Source organism: Camellia sinensis, chromosome 4, assembly GCF_055761805.1.
Source record: "Camellia sinensis isolate YWXY chromosome 4, ASM5576180v1, whole genome shotgun sequence".
NCBI lineage: Eukaryota > Viridiplantae > Streptophyta > Magnoliopsida > Ericales > Theaceae > Camellia > Camellia sinensis.
In genome coordinates, this window is record NC_138964.1 from 220,062,971 (window position 1) to 220,072,820 (window position 9,850).

The window sequence follows — 9,850 nt, forward strand, 5'->3', positions numbered from 1 at the left end:
CCTCTGGAGGTCCCCTATCATTTCCATCAACTCAAAGGGGGTGGGCTCACGAGCCTGATATAATTGGGGAGCCCAGACCGGGTGCACAACGGGCGACCTGGGTGGGTGTGACACACTGATGCTGGCCTCACTCTGCGGGGCGGTCCCCTGCTCTAATGCAGCCGTCATAACCACAACTTCTTCTGTATTTTGTGTCGCCATAAATCCTGCCTCAGCAAAGGGGAGACACTGGCTATTCTGTATCAACTCTGCAACTTTCCGAACTGAAAGGAAAAACAGACAGCATTTCAGCCCAAACTGATCAAACACGGGTGTAGCCAGACAACTGTACCCTACTGCTGATCACTGTTCCCAGATTTCTGTTCCCAAGAACTGAACCCGATACCCGCAGATAACTGATTCCTGATAACTGATTCTCAACAATACTGATTCTGGTGCCCTCGGGCCCGATACTCAAACTCGCAAACTGGTATATGCGTTCCTGTAGAGATACACTCTAAAAGCACATAGCAAGTAAGTGAGAGCCAAAACACCCCTATGTTGGGGTAGGATTTCCCTGTCCTATTTTGTCAGGAGCTAGGGTTTCACTACGCACACAGCGGTTTCAAACAACTTAGCATCGGGTAAGCAACCTGTCCTAATTTGGAATGGTCACTATGGATCCGAAAATGTACTAGGTCGAGTGGTCAAAAAGGGTGCCCCGGTAAAACCGGGGTTTGTGTTCCCATACTGTCAGAGCCCATAGCCGGTCAGCCTTATGGACATGCCTTGACAAGGCAAGCCTCCGGCAAACCGTTCAGGAATGGCAGATGGCAAACACTGTGTTCCTAGGCGCACCAATGCACATGCAATGCAAAGAAACACATAAGCGAAATCAAAACAGGATATCATGAGTTCGAGTCAAGCTCTCTAAAACTCCCCAACAGAGTCGCCAGAAACTGTAGACGTCCCCCGAACGCCCTGGGAGGATGAGTCCCGTTCTGTTCATTTGGGGTCATTACAGTTCGGACTCGACTTGTGTCACGGTTCTAAATCTGAACCAAAGAGTCCAAATCTGGCAAATCGTTTTGAGAAACAGATTTTTGAAAAAGTAGTCCCAAACATGGACTGCTTTGCCAGATACAGAGTCGCCACCTAAATATTTTTTAATGGGGAAATTTAGGAAACCCTGACTCGGTGCCGAAGGCCACATGTCCGTTATCACCGGAGTTGTCTCGGCTCGGGAGCTTGGGTACGATCGGGGAAGGTTAGCTATGAGCACCCCCTTTCGCCCGGTCCGAAGACCGGCCTCTACTAACCGTGATATCCGTATTTGAAAACTTTATGTGTTCTTATTCCAATTATTAGCCTAGAATTACTATGTTATGCGCGCAGCAAACAAGTATAGACTAGATTGCCTAATTTGGAAACAAGCATTGCATATCCGTTTGTTTTGGAAAATGCTTTGGATTTGCTACTCGCAAGTAGGCTAAAACACGGATTTCAATGAGTTCTTCCAACTCAAACAATCCAACCTTCACCCACAGGCATCCAAGCAGTTTATAACACATAAGCATCTAGCCACATGTTAAGCATGCTGACATGGCAACATTCACACTCATGCGATATGCTAAAGCGGAAATACTTACATCGTACTCCGTGCCAAAATAAAGAACTCGTTAGCAAACATGCATGATCCAAGTCCATGTTAAGTGCCTAATGCATCGCATACAAAGTGTTGCTAGAATAGGCTCGGCTATCCTAAACATGGCATGTGAGAAATGCACAACTATCACATATTCGGTTTAGAATTTGAAGTACAAATGCAGTTAGCATGATGTACCGAGCCTAATGTATGCAATACAAATGTATGGATGTACGCATGCATAGCATAAGGTATGCTAAATTAAACGTGCCCTAATACTAACCATCAAAGCAGGTAAGTAAAAGGGAAGAAAGAAGTGGGGATTGGAAGACATACACACCACCCACGCACACTTATTACAGATTTGCCCTCGCTCGGAGGGACCGAATAAATATTACAAATTAATTAACTATGCAAGCTAATTAAATATTACAAATTGCCTAATTTAATTAACAAATTAAAATAGACTAAGAAAAGCAGTAAACGCCTCGGGGAACGTGCCGCCATGCATAGGCTGCCTCTGTTTTCTTTCCTTCACTCCTCTGGAGGCTGTCAAAACCTCAGGACTGCTCCCTTGGACAGAGGTGATCACCACCGGCCGAACGAAATTGCCACCGGCAGTGTGGTATGGCCATCGGCACAAAAATAAGCTGTCGGCAAAGAAATTGTTGCCGGTCGGCACATTACACTGCCGGTCGGCAGAGTGTTCCTGCAGAACCTGCAACTCACAGCAACAGAGGGCAAAGCAAAGCATGGCAGCACAATTCAAGGCATATATGCACCAACCATGTCCCTTATCATTGTATTGACTCAAAGGGGCATGTGCCTCGATTCTCGGACCACCAATCACGCATTTCCATGCATGATGGCCCAAAGAACCAAGTATGCAACTTTGATTTCAAATGCAATGCAAACCAATCAAACAAACAAGGCCCAATTCCTATCACCAAGTCAAGGAACAAGGCATGCATGCAAGATGCAATGCAACCTAAGCATACAAGCTAGGGATGCAACATGGCATGGCAACTAGCTTATGCAAGCACACAAGCAAACATAGGGGCATGCAAGTGGATGGAAAGATGGACTTATACATGGATTAGGCAGCTTTAATAAGGCCCAAAACAGTAGCCATAATGCCCAAAAATGAAGGCTAAACATACATGCACACATACACATGTTAAGGCCCGACACTTAGGCACAAAGCAAGCAACATTCAAGCACACTTGAAAGAGGCAATCATGAACAATTGGCATGCAACGCGAGCTCTAAAATCATGTTATAAAATGATGCCAAATCACATTAAACAAGACAAGCAAGTGCATGCAAGCATGGTCCAAGTACTTGAAGCAAGTCATGAAGCTTTGAAGCATGTTTATCACAACAAACATGGCATGCATTAAACTACTAACACAGATTTTTAGCATGTCAAAACAAGGCCAAAGGACTTCTTAGATGGCATCTAAGTGGCTCAAATACAAAGGCATACATAGACACCAAAACATGGAGCATTGCTACACAAGCTTCCAAAGCATTAAAGGGGCATGCAAGGCAATCAAACAAGCATGGAAATGGGACTGAAATAACATGTGGAGGGACCCCAAATCACCAATTCGATGCAAAGATGTCATGCTACACATGCACATACTCAAGGCTAATAAGCCCAAATACAAAGGAGCTATATCAAGCATGCCAAAATCAACCCAAACAACCTAGGATAGACCTAAAACATGGCAAAATAAGCACATAATCTTCACAAGACTAAGCCTAAAACATGCTCCCACAAAGGCTAACAACCTAAGGCACATTAAGGCATAAACAAGACATTACATGGCAACTATGCTAAGCATGCATGGAGTACCAAAACCAATTTAAAATCATGTTATATTATGGATATATAAGCATGAAAAACAACCTAAACATGCTCAACACACACTCAAGCATAATGCTCTCTCAAGAGGCCAAAACATGCCCTTTTCAAGGACAACAAGGAGAGGGGGTGGCCCTCTCCTTCTTGGGACTTCAAGGCATCATCTTCACCACTGAAATCCCTCAAGATTTCAGTGGTGAAGAGACCCCAACACCAAAATCCCGGAGCTAGCACAAAATGGCCCAAAATGAGGCCTTTCAAGGCCTAAGGGTGGTCAACTACCCTCAAACAACAAAACACTCTTAATAAACAATAAAGAGGGCCTAAAAACAGAACTTTTTTGTGTTATACAATAAGCACAAAAACAGCTCTAAGACAAGTAGAAAATCAATGCAAAAATGGGGAAAAATGAGACTAGGTTCTCACCCTTGTAGACCTCTTCACAAATGGTGCTCCAATGGCCTCCTTTAGCTTGGATCCAACACCAAAACTTCAAAACCAGTCCCTTAGAACCTCAAGAGCCAAAGGAAGGTGAAACACTAGGTGTTTGTGTGCAATAGTATGAACTAAACACTATTTTACACACACAAGAGGGAAAAAAGAGAGAGATAAGATGTGTATCTAATCCTAACCCTAAAACCAGAGCTTGGTCTGTGTTTTTTCTTTCCCTCCAATGTCCAAAATCTCCAACCTTTTTAACAAGAGAGAGCCTCTCTCTATATATGCAACCAAACTTGCAAAACTTACAAGTTAAGCCAAACTAGAGGGCCATCCCTCCATACACGTATATGGAGGGAAAGTCACTGCAATACAGCTGCCTAAAAATATCTCAAAAAGCAACTGCACAGTAACCGGCCGGCCAAAAATGCCATCTTGGCCAAAAAGAGTGCCGACTGTAACAAGCCCGCGGGGGACCTCGCTACAGCTCGGACTTGACTTTTTCAGTCACGGTTCTAAGTCTGAACCAAAGAGTCCAAATCCGGCAAATCGTTTTGAGAAAACAGATTTTTGAAAGAAGTGCCAAACATGGACTGCTTTGCCAGATACAGAGTCGCCACCTAAATATTTTATTTTGGGAAATTTAGGAAACCCTGACTCGGTGCCAAAAGGCCACGTGTCCGTCATCACCAAAGTTGCCTCGGCTCGGGAACTTGGGTACGATTGGGGAAGGTCACTTCGTGAGCACCCCCGCTCGCCCGGTCATAGACCGGCCTCTACTAACCATGATATCAATTTTTGAAAACATTGTGAGTTCTTATTCCGGTTATTAGCCTAGGTTACTATGTGATGCACACAGCATATAAGTATAGACTGGATCGCCCGAATTGGAACAAAACATTTCATGCTTGTTTATTTGAAAGATGATTTGCTACTCGCAAGTAGGCTTAAAATGCAGATTTTACCACCCGCAGGTGGGTTTAGAAAAGATGGTTTTGCCACTATCTAGTGGGCTTAAAACAAACAGTCGATGATTTATTCCAATCTAAACAACTCAACCTTCACCCACAGGCATTCAGGCAGATATTTCACATAAGCACATAACCTCATGGTAAGCATGCTATTCATGGCAGTCACTCACACGCATGCAAGGATGCTAAAGCATAAAGCTTACCGAGTACTCCAAGCCAAAATAGAAACTTCATTAGAAATCATGCATGAATCCTAAGTATACAAAAATGCCTAATGCAACACATGCAAAATGCAACTATAGCAGGCTCGGCTATTCTAAGATGGTATATGAAATGCTACAACTATCATGTATTCAATTTGGAATTGAAAGTACAATGCAGTTAGTATGATGCGCCGAGCCCGGTGCATGCAATACAGATGAATGATGCAAACATGCTGTCATACTGTATGCTAATTTAAATATGCCCTAATCTAACCATCATAAGCAGATAAATAAAAGGAAGAAAGACGTGGGGTTGGAAGACATACAACACACACACGCACACTTATTACAGTTGTGGCCCTCGCGCAGAGGGTCCGAATAAATATACAGTCCCAAATAAAAGAATATTACAGTCCAAAATATTACAAAATCCTAATTAATTAATGAATTAACTAAGAAAGCAAATAAAACTGGCATGCAAGCCAGGGACTGTCTTGCTTCTGGTGGATGATGCATGTCCGGATTGTCTTGCGCGGAAATCCACCGGAATGCCCCAATTAGCCTCTGTTTACACCTGTTCTTGAAATGCGTGCCAAGCCCCAAAAAGTTACTGATTCCTGGTTTTGCTGCAACAGAGAGCAGGAAAGGGGCATAGCAATGTATTTGCACAGATATATGCATGTCTCGATCCTCGTGCCACCAATCACGCATACCGAGGCATGATGGCCGAGGAGTCGAAATGCACAACTCAATATAGGATGAATGCACATGAAGCTACAGCTAAAACCTAACTCCATCATGGATAATCCGGAGTGTCGGTGACTGGGGAAAATTGAGACACATTCCGTCACTCGGAGTACGAAATGTACCTTGTTTCCCGTGCCCGGGCTAACTCCTATTCCGGACACGATGCAATATGCATGATATGCGTGAAATGCAACTAAGATACAATCCTAACATACACAATGCCATGGAATGACATGCCTCGAAATACGTGCACACGGGCGCGCAAACCGAGAAAATGACAGAATGTAATCTAAGATACAATCTAGTATGTACTATGCTATGAAAATGAGATGTCTTGAAATACGTGCACACGGGCACGCAAACCGAGAAAATGTAGAATATGATGAAAATGAGATGCCTCGAAATGCGTGCACGCGGGCACGCAAACCAAGAAAATGTAGAATATGATGAAAATGAGATGCCTCGAAATGCGTGCACACAGGCACGCAAACCGAGAAAATACAGAATATGATAAAAATGAGATGCCTCGAAATGCGTACACACGGGCACGCAAACCGAGGCAATGGCAGAATGCGATGAAAATGAGGTGCCTCGAAATGCGTGCACACGGGCACGCAAACCGAGGCAATGGCAGAATGCTATGAAATGACATGGAAACATGATATGGACTTATACCAACATGAGTGAGCCTCAGCCACACTCACATAGGATGTCGGCGGATAAAAAAGGAATGCTTCTAAATGCGTGCATACGGGCACGCAAACCGAGGCAATGACGGAATGCGATGAAATGACAAATGGGCTTATACCAACATGAGTGAGCCTCAGCCACACTCACATAGGATGCCGGCGGGTAAAAATGGAGTGCCTCGAAATGTGTGCACACGGGCACGCAAATCGAGGCGATGACAAAATATGATGAAATGACATGGAAATGACAAATGGGCTTATACCAACATGAGTGAGCCTCAGCCACACTCACATAGGATGCCGGTGGGTAAAAATGGAGTGCCTCGAAATGCGTGCACACGGGCACGCAAACCGAGGCGATGCAAAAATGCGATGAAATGGCATGGAAATGATAGCAATCATTCTAATGGAATTTCAGCAGTAAAATATGGGGGAAAACAGCCCCGAAATGAGGCAAAATGACATGAAATGCATGGAATTGTCCCGAAATGCGAATTTAGGCACCCGAAATGGCCTATAGCTATGCCAAACATGCACAATATGGACATGCAATGCAAAGACAGAAGCTAGACAGTCCCAAAAAATGCACTTTCACAGTTATAGACATGGCCAAACAGCAAGCATAGGTATGGTAAAAAATAGCATGCAAGAATAGGGGCCAAAAGAGGGGTAATGAAGCAAGTGATATAAGCAAAACCCAAACTGAAAAATTTCCTTCTACAACATTGAAGAGGGACCAAAAATATGAATATTTACAGTATATGGAAGCCTCAAAATCAGTATACAAATATGATAGAAATGTGATGCAAAATAAGGCTAAAAAATGGCTATAACATGAGGTATGCAAAATAATCACCAAACAGCCAAAGACCCTTAACAAAACATGTAGAATGGACCAAAATAAGTACTTTTCTAGAACTGTAAAATGGCCAAAAACAAAAGCATGGTAGGCTAACTAAACATGCAAGAATGGGGAATAAAAGAGGGATATAACATGAAGTGACCTATGGAGGCCCCAAACCATGAAAGGACCTAAATGAAACATGAAGTATGGACCAAAATAAAAACTTTTTCAGAACTGTAAAATGGCCAAAAACAAAAGCATGGTAGGCTTCCATTGCATGCAAGAATGGGGAAGAAAAGAGGAGTATAAAGGTAGGTATAACATGGAAATCCCAAATGGTGTTGAGCCCTTCTTCAATGTTGAAGAGGGGCTCAAAATAAGCCTAATATCAGTTTACCACATGCTCAAAAATAAATTGCTCATGGGTCAAAAATAGCATGCAAATTTATGACATACAAGAGGATCAATGAAGCAAGTGTGTCATGGAGGGCTCAAACAGGGTTGAGCCCTTAATGAAAAGTGAAGATGAGCTCAAAATAGGGCCCTTTTCAGTTAGGGCCGGAGCTTGAAACAAAAAGGAAGTGGGGCTTACAAATAGATCAAGAAAAAGGGTCAAAAGGGTAAAAGTATTACTTACCCTTGAAGACTCAAACTTTTGTTGCTTCTTGGATGGATTTGCAGCTGCTTTGGCCTTCAAGAATCCTTCCTTGTTGCTGGAAATGAGATGGTGGTGGTAGAGCTTGGTGGTGTAGAAGGAATGATGGTTAAGGACTTAGGGTTTTTTGAAGAATTGAGAGGGATGAAGATGGAGTTGAGTATGGAAGCTTGAAGATGAAGTTTTCTAACCTCTCTAATGCATGTTGGCAGCTGGTTATATGGACCAAAAGGAGGGTGTAAAGGTGGGGCATAAAGGAGAGCAAAATTCCCCCAAAAGGGTCCCCCCGGATGTAGATATTTTTGGGAGAAAACCAAGGCACAGCTGGAATGCACTCAACCTGAAGAAGCAGGCCGGCCTATCACTTTTGCTCCAGGTGGCCGGCCGGCCACTTAATATAGCCGGCCGGCTAGATCAAAGAAAAAAACGGCAGGCCGGCCAGAAAAAGTGGCCGGCCACCCCCTAGGATGAAGCCCCAGAAGTTAGCTTTCCAATGGCGCAAACCTTGCATTAAAATTCCTCCTGTAGAAAAAGTTATGCCCCTTTCCGTGAAGCCGCGCAGATTCAGTCCAAGCGGACTTCAACCAACCACATCTCTCCCCCCCGGACTTGGACTTGGGAGATTCTTGAGTGCAAAATGAAGCCCCGGAAGTAAGCTTTCCAATGGTGGTGGCCTCATATCTTAATTCCTCTTGTGCAAAGAGTTACGCCCGTTTCGGTGAAGCCGCGCAACTTTTTCTCCTTCCCGGATTCATGCTGAACCACTTTTGACCAAAAAGAAGTTGGATTTTCGGCAAAATTACTGGCCTCCCACCAACTTTTGGTGTCCTCCCATGTGTGTAGATCACATATATGTGGTTTGGGGTTGGCAACAGTGACTCCAGGGTGTTCAACATTGCATTTGAAGAGGAAGGGGCAAAAATGGAAAGAAAAATTAATGACCGGCCATAAACTTTTAGGATCCTCCCAAGTGTGTAGATCACAAATATGTGGTTGAAAGTTGGCAACACTAACCCCAGGGTGTTCAACATTGGCCCGGAAGAGAGGGGTAAAAAAGTAATTTTACAATTACTGGCCGGCCATGGGTTTTTAGGGTCCTCCCAGGTGTGTAGATCACAAATATGTGGTTGAAAGTTGGCAACACTAACCCCAGGGTGTTCAACATTGGCCCGGAAGTCAGAAAAACGGGCGCCGGGAGGCTCCGGAGGAGAGATAACTGGTTGCTGCAACAATTACTAGCCTCCCACCCTTCAGTGACCTTCCTGGTGATAAAATAGAGGTACCTGCCAAAAATGAACGAAAACCGATGCAAAACGAATGTTCGGGGGCCAAAACACGCAGTTCGGGGCCACGGAAACTGCCCGTTAAACACCGAAAGTGGCGTTCGGCCACGAAGTGGGTTTCTCAGACCCCAGTGTCCCTCAAAAGGGAGAAAATAAGATGTATGCCAAAAATCAGAGCAAACGGAGATGGTTAGGCGGTCCCGAACCGAGGCACACGGCCTGACGGCTCCGAAAACCGGGAACCGGGCTCCGAAATGGGCAAAATGGCCTACGGCCACCAAATGTAGCCCACGGCCACTGAGAGATGGTCTACGGGACCTCTCCCTCCCCTCAGGAAAAGAAACAGAGAAAACCGAGTCTGGTTCGCAAACCGAGGCAAGGCACCGAAGAAGGTCCGGAAGTCCGGAGGCGGGGCTCGCAGCCACGACTCTGAAACTTCTGAACGAGCACATTATGCAATATCACCAAGTGCTCAATCGGTGACGTCTGAGTCTCAAGGTCGGTCAAAAATGGGGTGTCTACACCGACC